The sequence below is a fragment of the Danio rerio genome, chromosome 16 (assembly GCF_052040795.2).
Source record: "Danio rerio strain M-AB ecotype USA chromosome 16, GRCz13ab, whole genome shotgun sequence".
NCBI classification, from domain to species: domain Eukaryota; kingdom Metazoa; phylum Chordata; class Actinopteri; order Cypriniformes; family Danionidae; genus Danio; species Danio rerio.
In genome coordinates this window covers 45,469,048-45,481,886 of record NC_141036.1, presented here as the reverse complement: position 1 = coordinate 45,481,886, position 12,839 = coordinate 45,469,048, and the positions used below count along the sequence as shown (strand labels likewise).

The window sequence follows — 12,839 nt, the reverse complement described above, 5'->3', positions numbered from 1 at the left end:
TTTACTATAGAAAAGGAAATACTTCAGGTAGCATTTAGATGAACGTTATATGTATATATGTATATATGTATATATATATATATATATATATATATATATATATATATATATATATATATATATATATATATATATATATATATATATATATACAATTCAACAATTTAAAAAATGTACAACATGTACATTTTAAATTGTTGAATTGTATATATATACCCAACAGTAAAAAAATTTAGAGAATTATAAAATACAAAGATAAAATACATAATGTAGTAGTGCAGTTTCTCAAGAGTAAGTTATTTTGAACAGATGAGTTTTAAGTCTGGATTTGAACTGAGGGAGGTATTCAGTGTTGTGGATGTCAGGGGGTGGAGAATTCCAGAGTTTGGGAGCAAAGCGACTGAAAGCTGTGCTCCCTATTGTGCTGAGATGGGCAAAGGGGACAGAGAGGTGGATGGAAGAGGACGATCTAAGAGAGCAGGAATGAGTGGTGATATGGAGGAGATCAGTAATAAGATGGTGCAAGGTTATGGATGGCCTTGAATGTATGCGGGAGGATTTTATATTCAACTCTGGGTTTGATTGGAAGCCACTGCAAATCTTGTAAAATGGAGGTGATATGGTGAAAATACTGTATGTACTCAATATGTTCTGTGAGCTTTATTTTCAGTAATAAAAATAACAAAAATGGTAGCGATGAGAAAACTGCAATTAAGAAACCAAGGAAAATTAAGGGAAACATTAATTAGATTAAAATTTGGTCATAATTTACTCTCTGCCTATTGCAAACCTGTTTTGGTTATTTTTTTCTGTTGAAAAGAAGTCAATTTGAAGAATGTTTACAATTAAATGTTTCCAATTTTTATTTTTATTTTTTTAACCAAAATTCCATTACATTTTTTCCATTATGTTTTAAAGTTTTATTTTTTCTGGATTCTTTTTTATTCCTTTATTTATTTCTTCTTCTTCTGTTTTCAATTATTCTGTACTGTTTAGTAAACAAATGGTATGTTTAAAAGTATTGATCAGAAGCTGTATTTAGTTTGAAAACAATTTGTCAGGAGCTTTACTTTTATGAGCCATGTGCAATGTTCAAAAGCTCAAATGAATCCAGATGTATATTTTAAGAGGTTATGGGGGGAGATAACCTTCTTCTTCTTAAGTAGAAAGCAATTTATACAGGTTTGAAACTACTTGTAAAGGCACAATGAGTAAATTTTTATATTTGCATACACATACCCTTTTAACCGGAGAATACTTTTATGTCAATGAAGGTAGTGCTCCAGGGTTGCAGTTTTAATTTTGAGGTGTGTTTACAGACTATATTGGGTGTTTCACTCAATTCCTTCATGTTGTCCCAACAAAAATCGATTAAGTTAACTTCATTATTTTTACAAATTTAGGTGGATTGAACCAGTTGTGTAGTCAGAGCCATATGTACATATACTCTGCCTACTTTTTTCCCGGGGCTGTTTGAGTTTTCTGAGGATCAATTATTTTTGACTTCTGAGGATTTAGTAAATTCATTCATTCATTCATTTTCTTGTCGGCTTAGTCCCTTTATTAATCCGGGGTCGCCATAGCGGAATGAACCGCCAACTTATCCAGCAAGTTTTTACGCAGCGGATGCCCTTCCAGCCACAACCCATCTCTGGGAATGATTCAGTAAATTGTTATTTTCAAATCAGTAATGATCAGATCTTATTTTTGGTCAATTTCCCTAATGGACAAACAGCTTTAGTTAATGCATGCCTTCACTTTCGTATTCTACATGAAACGTAGATTTACCGGTAGGAATGACATCCTTATTGACACTCCTAATTCTCTCTTCATATAGCCATAATACACTGTAAAATAACCTTGTTGGTTGGATCGTATTGCTTTCTCCATACAATCGATCCGCTGCAGAGTTTGTTTCAATCAAGCCGAGATTGCCTCATTCAGGCGATCTCAGACTGATTGTTTTGGGGTGAATCAGAGAATAATTGCTGGATTTAAAAATTCCAAATGAATTGCACTAGGGAGGCAAACGTGCCAGGTTCCGTAACAAATGTCTAGATATAAAACCACCCTTATTTTGTTTCAACTGGTGCATTTTTGTTTAAATTAAATTAGTTTTTTGAAGAGGAAAAGTCAGCTGAATAATGTCTCGCTAAAACATTCAGGTAAAATTTTAAAACAGTATTTGTCATTCGCTAATGTTTGTCTTTTATTCTTCTGTTAAACAAAAAATATATTTTAAAGAAAAAATATAAACCATTGACTTCCATATTATATGTTTTTCCTACTGTGGAAGTCAGTCGTTATTGTTTGGGTGGGTAATAGTGCACCACCTTTTTTTTAGGACTACACCACTTTATTGAACATAGAACACAAGTCTCAACCCCCCCCCCCCCCCCCCCCCCCAAAAAAAAAAAAAAAAATTAAGAATTGTATTGTTTCAACTCGTTTTTTATAAGAAGCTTTAACAAGCTGGAGAAAAGTTTTACTGAAAATTGATTTGGCAAGTTGTTTTAAATTTGTTTTGACCACAGTTTGCTCAATGTTCTTCTCAATGTTTCTTATATAAGTAAACAGTAAGTTTATTGAGGCATGTAGGTTGTTACCGGGTCTTCCATAATTGACAAACTAGTTTTGTTGATCTGTTTTAGTATGGTTGTCAGGCTGGAAACCAATGCAAATCAACTGCTAAGAAAAAAATTTGACTAGACTGGCAGACTAGCTTAAGTCAGTTTAGACTAGCAACCCTTAAGCTGGCGTTCTTGGTTTTGTTTTGTTTTGTTTTTTTCCACCAGAAAGGAATGTAAATACAGAGTATGTTGCTTCTAATTCTGATTATGGAATCCATGATGGCGATAATGATTTTCAGGAAGATGTTGATGACAGCTGATGTGGTGAACATCTGCGGAGGAAGTTTACACGTGATTCAATGGAAGTGCTTGAAATGGACTCATGAAGCTTCATGTCCAGTGTGTGCATTCAGACGCACGCATGCACAGTTGTTTAAAGCATCTGTCCTCTAATATTCATAAGCTTGCGGGCTGTCAGGATGCAGATGGTTTGTGTATCTGAAATCCCATTTAAATGCATGCCTGTCAGAGCTCTCCGCAACGCAGCAGGCCTCATATGAAACAGACAGGTCATCTTACAGAGAGGAGGAAAGGGAGGCGGGGAGTAAGAGAGAGAGAAGTAGAGTGATTTAGCTCATGTTTGCATGTTTCCTGTGGTCTGACTAATAGAATTTACCATTTAAATTAAGTCCAGTCGACATCCTTTGTTGTGTAATGCTGATTACCACCATAACATGTTTAGAAAATGTAAAGAACAAAACAAAAAATCTAAATTAGTTCAACACAATATTGGTACAAATACTGTTTATTTTGCTTAACTTGCATTGAACCCTAGATATTGCTTTAGTGCGCTTGGCTTGTAGGGTAAAACTGTTTTCCAAACTGCATCTAATTGATAAGAAGAGCAGTTAATCATTTTGGAGGCCATTCTTAGGATCTGTTCCAAAAACCAGTGATCCGCTGCTTAATAAGATGGCTTCAAAAAGTACTGTACTGTATCTTCCTCAGATGAGGAATTCAAAATATCCACTGAAATAAAAAAAGAAAATGTTGTTGAAATTACCTATAAATGTTTTTGAAAGAAGTAAATTATTATGCTAATCAGGGCTGTTTTTATTTGATTGAAAATACAGCCAAACCAGTAGGGTTGGGTCGATAGAGGTTTTGTGGGTGCTTTGAGCACAAAACCCCAGAGAGCTCTGCAGGTCCGACAGTTTATCAAGGATATAACGCTGGATTGTGTCTCACTATAGTTATTAAACGTGATATTTTATTCATCTTGTCTGTATTTAACAACTCTTCTGTCTTTTGAATCTATCAGGTAACGTGTCACTGCATTAGAACACTTGTTAAATCTTTCACGCTTGTACTTAGTAATTTTAGCAAAAACCTCAGATACTGTTCATTTCTTCCTGTTGGTTGTGCACCTTTTTACCAACCAAGTTTGCCGAAATTATTATATTGACACAGATCACTCTCCCTATTCATGCCATAGTCCCACTAAAAAGTGATTGACAGGTAGTACTTTGTGTTTAACTTATCTTTATTTATCAATTATTTGGTTATCAGTAAAACAAAGACCATGTGGGTCAGGTAGTTGAAACGGTAGGCTGTAAATAATTTATTTGCTCTGAATTAATTAATTATTTTTAAATAATTATTTCAACGCAACAGTGCCATCGTCCATCGCAATGTTTCACATTAGACATCGTACAATGCCAAATTGGTCGACATCGCCCAACCCTACAAAGCAATAATATTAGGAAATATTAAATATAAATAATAAAATGTTATTAATAAACTATTAATAAAATGTCTTAAAAACCAGATCAAATTTTAGGCCTTAAAAGTCTTAAATCTACTAAAATATTGAAATGTTAAATCTTTTTTAACGGGTCCAAATTTTTTTTTTTGTTCATGTATAACTCCCCAATCTAGCCGTTAACACTTACACAATCAAAAAAAAATCCCAATGTCAATACAACTTTTTTTTATTTTAAAATAGCATTTTAACCGTGTTTACCATGTTTTAATTACTTTCCTTACAGTAACATTTGTTTAAAAGTTCTCCATTTATTTACTGCTGAGGATGCTGACCTGACCTATATTTTTTACTATTACATTATTATTTATGTATTATTAAATGTATTCAATTATAATATTTTTTGATAGTGCAAGTGAAAATCTTCTCCAACTGGCATATTAGAAAAAAATCGCAATATTCCTTAGCATTTACCTTTATCTAAGTCCAAAATTACCTTCATAATGGTCTTAAAAAGGTCTTAAAAAGTCTTACATTTAACTTGCAGAAACCCTGCTGTAACTGTGTTAATTTCTATTGTATTTTATGTTTTTTGTCTATTTACGGTTGTGAATTTCATAATAGGACCTTGATCTCTGCTCTGTCGACTTTAACTCTACAGTTTAACAAAGTGACTTTTAGTGGCATTTTAGTAGCTTGAAATAATATAATGTATAAGATATAACATATAGAACTTGTTACGAGGTGTTTGCAGCATAAAATACAACATCAACCGAGACAATAAATCAGAATTATTCAAAATATGCAAAATTATATTCAATACAAAAGTTAGTATTTGTGTTTTATGCAATGGATTTTTATTTATTGAAATAAATACCTAGACATCCTTAAAGCAAGTGCTTTGATGCTATTTTTTACATAATAAAGTGATAGCATTGATTGTAATTTCTTTTACTTTATTGATTTATTTATTATTAAAAATCATATGTTGTGTGAACCATGTGAATTTGTAATTAGAAAATGCACCCTATGGAGTCCACTGGCAAGGTTTTGGGGCAATTATATAACTCTTATTTCAGCTGCAATCCTTCGCTCAACTTTTGTAAACGATGTATTTGACAAAGAAGGCAAACTTAATTAGCTGCCTGGAGTTAAACAATGATTGGTTTGTAGCTCGAGCCAATCGGCACGCTTCCCGCCCACCAGCACCGCTTCATTAAACCAGTCAGAGCTGATACTCAATTTGTTTTCTCTCTGTCTGAATATGAATTTCACGGAAATAGCTGTGTAATCTAAACATCCAACGATATTTTCCAATTGAATTTTCGCCATGCTGTGCCGTATTAGGCGGAACAGAGGAACTGTTGAGTCCTACCTGGGTGGAAGAAACATAGAAACTAAACTGTTATTCAGAGGAATTTACGCTGTGGAAGACGGCCACATACGTCTTTTTAACAATGAGAGAAGGGCAATTAAAAGAGCTAAATCGCCTGGCTTAAGGCTCATTAAATTAAACAGGAGCGCAATCGAAGAGTTTCCCTCTGCCCTATTAAACCTGTTTTCATTAAGAATTCTCTCACTTTAACAGTGCCTCTGAGCCACAAAACTAGCCTCTTAAACTTATTTCACCAGTGTATCAACCTTCTCCTTTGGCAATTTCTGCTTCTGTAGTGGATTTCAGCATGGCAGGCATGCAGTTAAGATTGTGGGCCAAAATATTAAGCATGTACAGATGAAAGGACATATGCATGAGGATAAAAGATGAAACAAACCCATCTCGTGTTCACATTCACCTTTTGATACTCAAAGAAAATTGCAAATGTACTGCTTTGCAATGAAATGCACCTCAGAGACTTGTGGAATAGTTTAGCATTGAAATATATTTATAGGACAGAAAAATATGCATTATTGCCACAGAGAGGTGGGCACTGAATGGTTTATGCTAATGAAGGTAGACATAAAAACATGTAAACAGTCAGTGTGCAAATATAAAATGTTTTTTTACAGGTCTCTGTTGATTCAGTTAAGAAAAAAAAATGACGACTTGATGTTATCAGATTGTCAGGCGTTCTAGTTCTAAAAAAATTCTATGCATTTATGAATTCAGTTCAGTTTCCTTTATTTTGACAACCAAAACATCACAGTAGATGTAATGCAGATTGAATTTACAATACATCGACATCCTGTAAGAACACTTGAAGCGACCACAGCATTCATTGAAGAACAGTAGCATATATCTTGTTAGCAATTGGACTAATTTTCTGCATGTTGGGAAAATAATTTTGTCCGTCACCTAGTCATTGTTTTGCATCGAAAAGGGTTATATTTATAAACACTAATCATATAATATGTTTTCTATAGGTGAAAGTGTTTGTTTTGCTTTTAGAGATTACTAGTCGTTTAGTATTAACTCTTTAAGCGTTAATACTAACACTTTAAAGTCTACCATAGCGCAAAATAACTTGCAGGCAAACTAAATATTGCAAGATCAATTTCTGACCAATATCATTCAGTCCGTGTTGGGTTGTGGCTGGAAGGGCATTCGCTGTGTAAAACATATGCTGGATAAGTTGGCGGTTCATTCCGCTGTGGTAACCCCTGATGACTAAAGGGGCTGAGCCAAAGGAAAATGAATGAATAACAATAAGGTGCCATGTTTTCAGATGTTTATAGTCATATCTGATATTCTTATATTGATGTCTAATTGCAACAAATGGGGGAAAATGTCATATTTGTTACCGATTGTCGTATTTTTGAGAGAAAAAAATCTCTAAATGACAACTGAATTGTTTTTAGGTCTATAGCACAAAACAGATATTGACAATTTAACATTTTGCTCAAACCCATACTTCAAATCCAGTATAACTAGAAAGTTTCCAAGTGGTCTCTTTATAATTTCCATTACTGTTTATATAAGGCTGTCTGAAGTCAGTTTAATAAGTGTTTGCTGTTGAGTTGTGTGCGTGGTGTGTGTGTGTGTGTGTGTGTGTGTGTGTGTGTGTGTCTTAAAAAAACCTTTTATTTCAGATTTCATAACATCATTATATGGATGCTATTCAAACTTCCAGTCCTTCTCTGCTCTTGTTTGTTGTGCTGGTCCTGCTGTGACGTTCTTATTGTGTCTGATTTTCTCTCAATTAACTTCAAGCAACGTCTGTTCGCACTTAAACAGATAATAAACTCTTTCCTGAAAAGTGAAGACTTTTATTTCTCACGTTTAAAACTAGTTTGCATCAAGAAGGGAATTTGTTTGGCAGGAGCGCGTTATAATTATGATGCCATAATGAGGCGCTAGTATGGAATACTGTAATTGTGATGGCATGAATTATTCATGAGGCGGTATTTATGTAAATTGTTACACATACGTTAACTGTGTAATCGGCGCAAGAAGGAAGTAGACAAAAGTGTGTGCGTGTGCGAATTATTGGAGTAGTCGCCTGCAGACATGTCCTTCACATCTGAACATCTCTCCACACACTCTTCTGTGAATCCACATGCCTGCTGGTGATGCATGTTTGTGTGCGTGTGTGTGTATTTCCCAAGAGAAGTCTTTAGTTTTGAGCTTCCACCCTGTGTAAACTCATTTTTTTGCCAGATTCTTTGTACGTTGGCGAATGGAATAGAATCATCATGTAAAATGTCAAACGTTCTCCGAGTCTCTGTTTGAGGGTTCTTTGTTTAAATGCTATGGGTGTGTAGTATTGTTTTCTGAAATGTCTTTTTTTCCCATGATGGACAAGGAACAAATGAAAGAAAAGAGGGGGAAAGCATCAAAGAAATTGTTCTGCCAACTATGTTATTACTAGAAAAAAAATTCTGTCCATTTAGACAGATTGCACCTGGAATTCAGAAAGTCTGTTTTTTTGTTTTTGTTTCATGTGTTTTGGCACAGTTTTGACAGGATGCATTTTTTAAGTAACATTTGCATTAGAAGAGAAGGTCTGTGATTTTATTTTTGGCTTGGGGTTGTGAATGTGTGCATTTTTTTTTTTTGCTTTAAATCAAAATTAGGATTTTCTCACGATTCTGTAGATGTAAAATAAAGGTTAGTATGAGTAGGCTATTATTATTGTTATTTCTTAAACATATGGTTAAACGCTAATATTATTAGGCCTATGTGTAGATCTACTGTTGGTTAAAATGCAAAATTTTGTATAGACATGGAATGGTGGTCTTGAATAGACTTTAAATTTGTCCTAGGGTGCGTTTCTAAAAGCCATTGTAAGCCAACTAAGGTTGCAAGTTCCGTCTTTACAAAAACAGTTTGTTGATTTGGTGTTTCCCAAATCCACCTTCGCAAACTGTACACTTGCAACTACACCTGTAGAGCTGTAGTTAAAAGCAAGTTAAAAGTTAAAATAGTTCCTGGCTGTGTTCTATTCCCAGTTATCCTCCCTATACACTATTCCTTTTAAATGTTCCTAAAATGTAAACTTGGAATGATAAAAAAATAAAAATAAAACATTAAACTCATCTTTTTTAGATTGCTTTTAAAGTATTTTTTACAGTTCAGTTTTAGAGATCTTCAAATTGACAGTTGCATTCCTTTCGTAATGTACTTTGAAAACATCTATGTCATTTTGAACGCAGCCGTGGCTCATGATGAAAGCTATAGGTGACCTATTATTTAAAAGCAGAATTTACATTGTCTCCAAAGCTTGTGAAAACAAAAATATATAGCATATGTTAATGCTTTTAATTTGGAATAAGTGATTAATTAAGAATGTATCTGAACTGTATATGACATGGGCCTGTTAATTAGAACATTTCTGCAGTGGTTTGAATGTGTCAAATTGTAAAAGTAGACTTTTACAATAAATAAAACAAAATAAATAAACAATAATAATAAAAATGTTTTATAATAATATTTATTAAAATTGTTAATTAGAATTTTTTTCATTTCTAAATAGCCTACTGTACATTACAACCATTAACGATTCGTATATGAGATGAGAATACATGTTAGCAAGTCCGTGTTTTAGAGTGGAATATAGAATATTCACAATAATATTTGTAAAGGAAATATAGAGCCTATATATGTTGTTTACATACATTTCAATTAATAGGGAAACAAGTTCATGTTTTTACCAAAGCTAATATTATTTTTTAAACGTGTGTGCGTTTAACACAAAATAATTTGCACAAAAGCGTATACTTGCAATCTGTCATTGACAACATAATTAAACCATTTTTTTCACTGGTAAACCGAGACATTTGTCATTATCAGATTTCATCCTGCATTATATTTAACATTATATAGGCAAGAGTAGTTGACCTGCTTGTGCTACACTGGAATATATCACATCTGATAGGCCAGTCTCATACGGTCTGGTTACAGGAGATCAAATATTTTAACGAATATATAGCTCAAGTCTGATCCGAATTTTCTGCATACTGAGAACTACACACACTCCCGTGCTACTCTCCATTGGAAATGGAAATTGACTTCCGGACTGTCGTTTGCTATGTGCAGTGAAAAGGCGACTTTACATGTTTATTCTCATGCACAACATTCTGTGTTTGCTATAAATCAAAAAACATCAAATGCGTAATCATAACTCTAAAATATGATATGATTATTTAAATCACTCACTTTTGAGAGAAAAAAAACACACATACAAATCATACTTCCCGTGCGGCTCCCAAACGATCGCTCTGTGTAACAATCTGAACGTTATTTACAACTTTATTACCTGTTATTCACAGCCTATGCTGTTTCTGTTCGGTAAAGTAAGCACAGATGCGTCCACTGTGGTAAATGCAGAGTTCACGGTCAGCTCACATATGATTTTACGGCCAAGAATGCAATATTACATGAAAACAGAAATGACATTTTGGCCAAATTATACCTTATAAATACTGCATGTGACTTTTTCAACACCATTTGGAGGTGTACGTGTTGCTGAGGAATGTATGTAAATCGATATAAAGTCTTGTGCAACTGCCTTTAAGCTTCTCTTCTGGTCTTGAAAATATAACTGGCTGAATCATAGAAACGCTGCATTAAAATTAAGATATGGGGTTTTCAAATTGAGATTGTGATGTTTTTTCCATTAATCGTGCAGCACTGGTAAAATAAAGAGAATTAATAATTTAATATTGTAACTGGCCGTTTTGAGTAGGTTTGGTGATCAAATCCTGCTTTTTGGTTGTGTTATTCATTTACAGACACAGTAGGATGACAGCAGAGCCATCAATTTGAGTTAGAAAGTTCCCAAAAAAGGTCTAAATCTGTAATGAAGGTAGACCAGGCAGTGGAAAGATGAATTCCTCTGTGTTCAACTAATGTCAAAATAATGAGGAGAATCATTGTGAAAATAATATACCGTAATCACAGACATTCCTGTCTGAATAGGATTAGATTTCTCAGAGGGGTTAGTCGAAAAACTGCAGGTAATTTCCTTTTTAATTTTTATTTATTTTTCCGGGGCGGTTTGAGGAAAACACAGACTTGCTCGAACAGGACAGGATTAAAATCGCAAAGTACGTCTCTGTGAAACACAAAACTAGGCTTATGTGTGCTTATTGTGTGCTATCAGATTTGGCCTAAGCTTACACGTACATTTACAGGCACTTCTGTCAAAATCTTTTTTGAACATGATTGGGAAACAATTATAAAGTAACAATATATTTTACATAAAAGAGTCACTTCAATGTACATTTTACAGTAGGGATGTCAAAATTTAGAATGCCAAAACAAAAACTGAAAATGACCTCATGAAATGTAATGGCATTGTTAATATAATATAACACATTATAAATTAAAACAATCACACATACCTTCCTGTATTTTAAAATCTAAAAAACAAACATAACAGAGTAAACAGAACATGTTTTAGTATTACAAAGGAGATTTCTGAGGCTTATACAGACTATGTATTGGATATGTGTAACGAGGATGTGAGGATAAAGGTGTTTATTACAATGGTCAGGCAAGCAATGGTCAACACAGGCAAACAGATGTATACGGGCAATCCAGAATCGTAGTCAATTGGCAGGCAGATGGTCAGAGGTAGGTAGCTAACAGGAATAAACAAATAAACGAGACATGGATCAAAAAACATAGCAAAGCAAGACAAAGAAAAAACGCGTTGTAGTGTTACAAACAGAAGACAAGACTCAGCAACATTGTGTGTGTTTGTGCTGCTTATGTGTGCAGTAATCAGTCCCAAAAGCAGCATCAGCTGTGAGAGTCTAATCAGTGGAGACTTGGAGCAGGTGTGTGTGTTGCATGACTGTATGTAGTCCATAACATGGCGGATTTGTAGTTCATGTGAATGTGAGTGTTTACCAGTGATCTCTGGTTGTTAGATTGCTGGTGATTGTGACAATATGTCATGGTAGGGAGATTTCCATATAGATTAAGAGAAGTGAAAGCTTTCAAAGTGTGTTGAATGGGTAGCACCATAATAGTAGCTTGAGCAAGAGTTAAATCTTAGTTCTGGGGAAAAGCAAGGTGGCATATATTTTTGGTTTGAATTCAGTGTGCTTCACACACAAAGAATTAGTTTCAGCTACAGAAGCTTCCAGTGTATATAAAAAGTGACAACACAAAATAAATATGAAAACTAGGGGATAAACATTAAAGAGAGATGCAGTTAGTCAAAAAAGATATGGATGTTGAATTGTAGAGTTCGTAGTGTTGATGGTTTTTTGGTAAAAAACGAGAATGTTATGCCATTTTTTGCATTCAGAATTTCAGTGCATCTCTACTGTACTTTACTGTTATTATCATGTCAAGTCTTAGCCCTTTCTTGTAGTTGTAAATCAAGTTGAGGCTGGCAACTCATTCCTCTACAGAGAAACAGAAAGAGTAAAGGTTCTGGAAAGAAAATATTTGATTGCCTTGTTGTGACCAATTAGGTTGTTTCTACAGCTGTAAATGAGAGAGAACATACTGTCCACCTGGGGGATATCCTGATGACCAGACTCACGTCTTACAATATGTTAACCCAAGACTAGACTTTTGATGTTGTGTAATGAGACTATAAAATGTGAATTAAAATTCACTCTCGAGTCGCATCAATACTTGAAACGTTAGCCGTTATCGTTTTGAAATATAGTATTAGTAATCTTTTATTGATACTGCAGTCATCTTTTAGTAATTGAAAAGCTTTAGATGGCCAGACATCTTTAAATGTCCTCATTAGCATTACATTATGTAACTGTTGGATTAAACTTGTCTGTCTGAATGTGTGTGAGTCCAGTTGCTTCTTGGCTTTTATGAGCAGCAGCAAAGTGGTAATATTACAGGTTTTTTGCACCTTTGGCTTCCATTATGATTTCTTTCCCCTGGCCTTCTAAATAACTGAGAACACTCTGTGATAATGCTGTAAGTGTGTATGCGTGTGCAACTGAAGGTCTTTTCTTTTTTGCCTGCATGGAGATTTGCATTGTGTGCGCGAGTGTGTATTTACATGTCTCTGCGAACTGTAATTGTATTACCTTCATGACTTAGTAGCATTGCTTTCTAGAAGCATATTCCCTTGCTTAAAAATGGTTTTGTT

At 34.2% G+C, this 12,839-nt stretch overlaps 1 protein-coding gene across 15 annotated transcripts in view; it reads left to right on the top strand.

The window, feature by feature from the left end:
* The window catches only part of rbms3 (RNA binding motif, single stranded interacting protein), a 261,466-nt gene that overhangs the window by 78,355 nt on the left and 170,272 nt on the right, over positions 1 to 12,839 (top strand).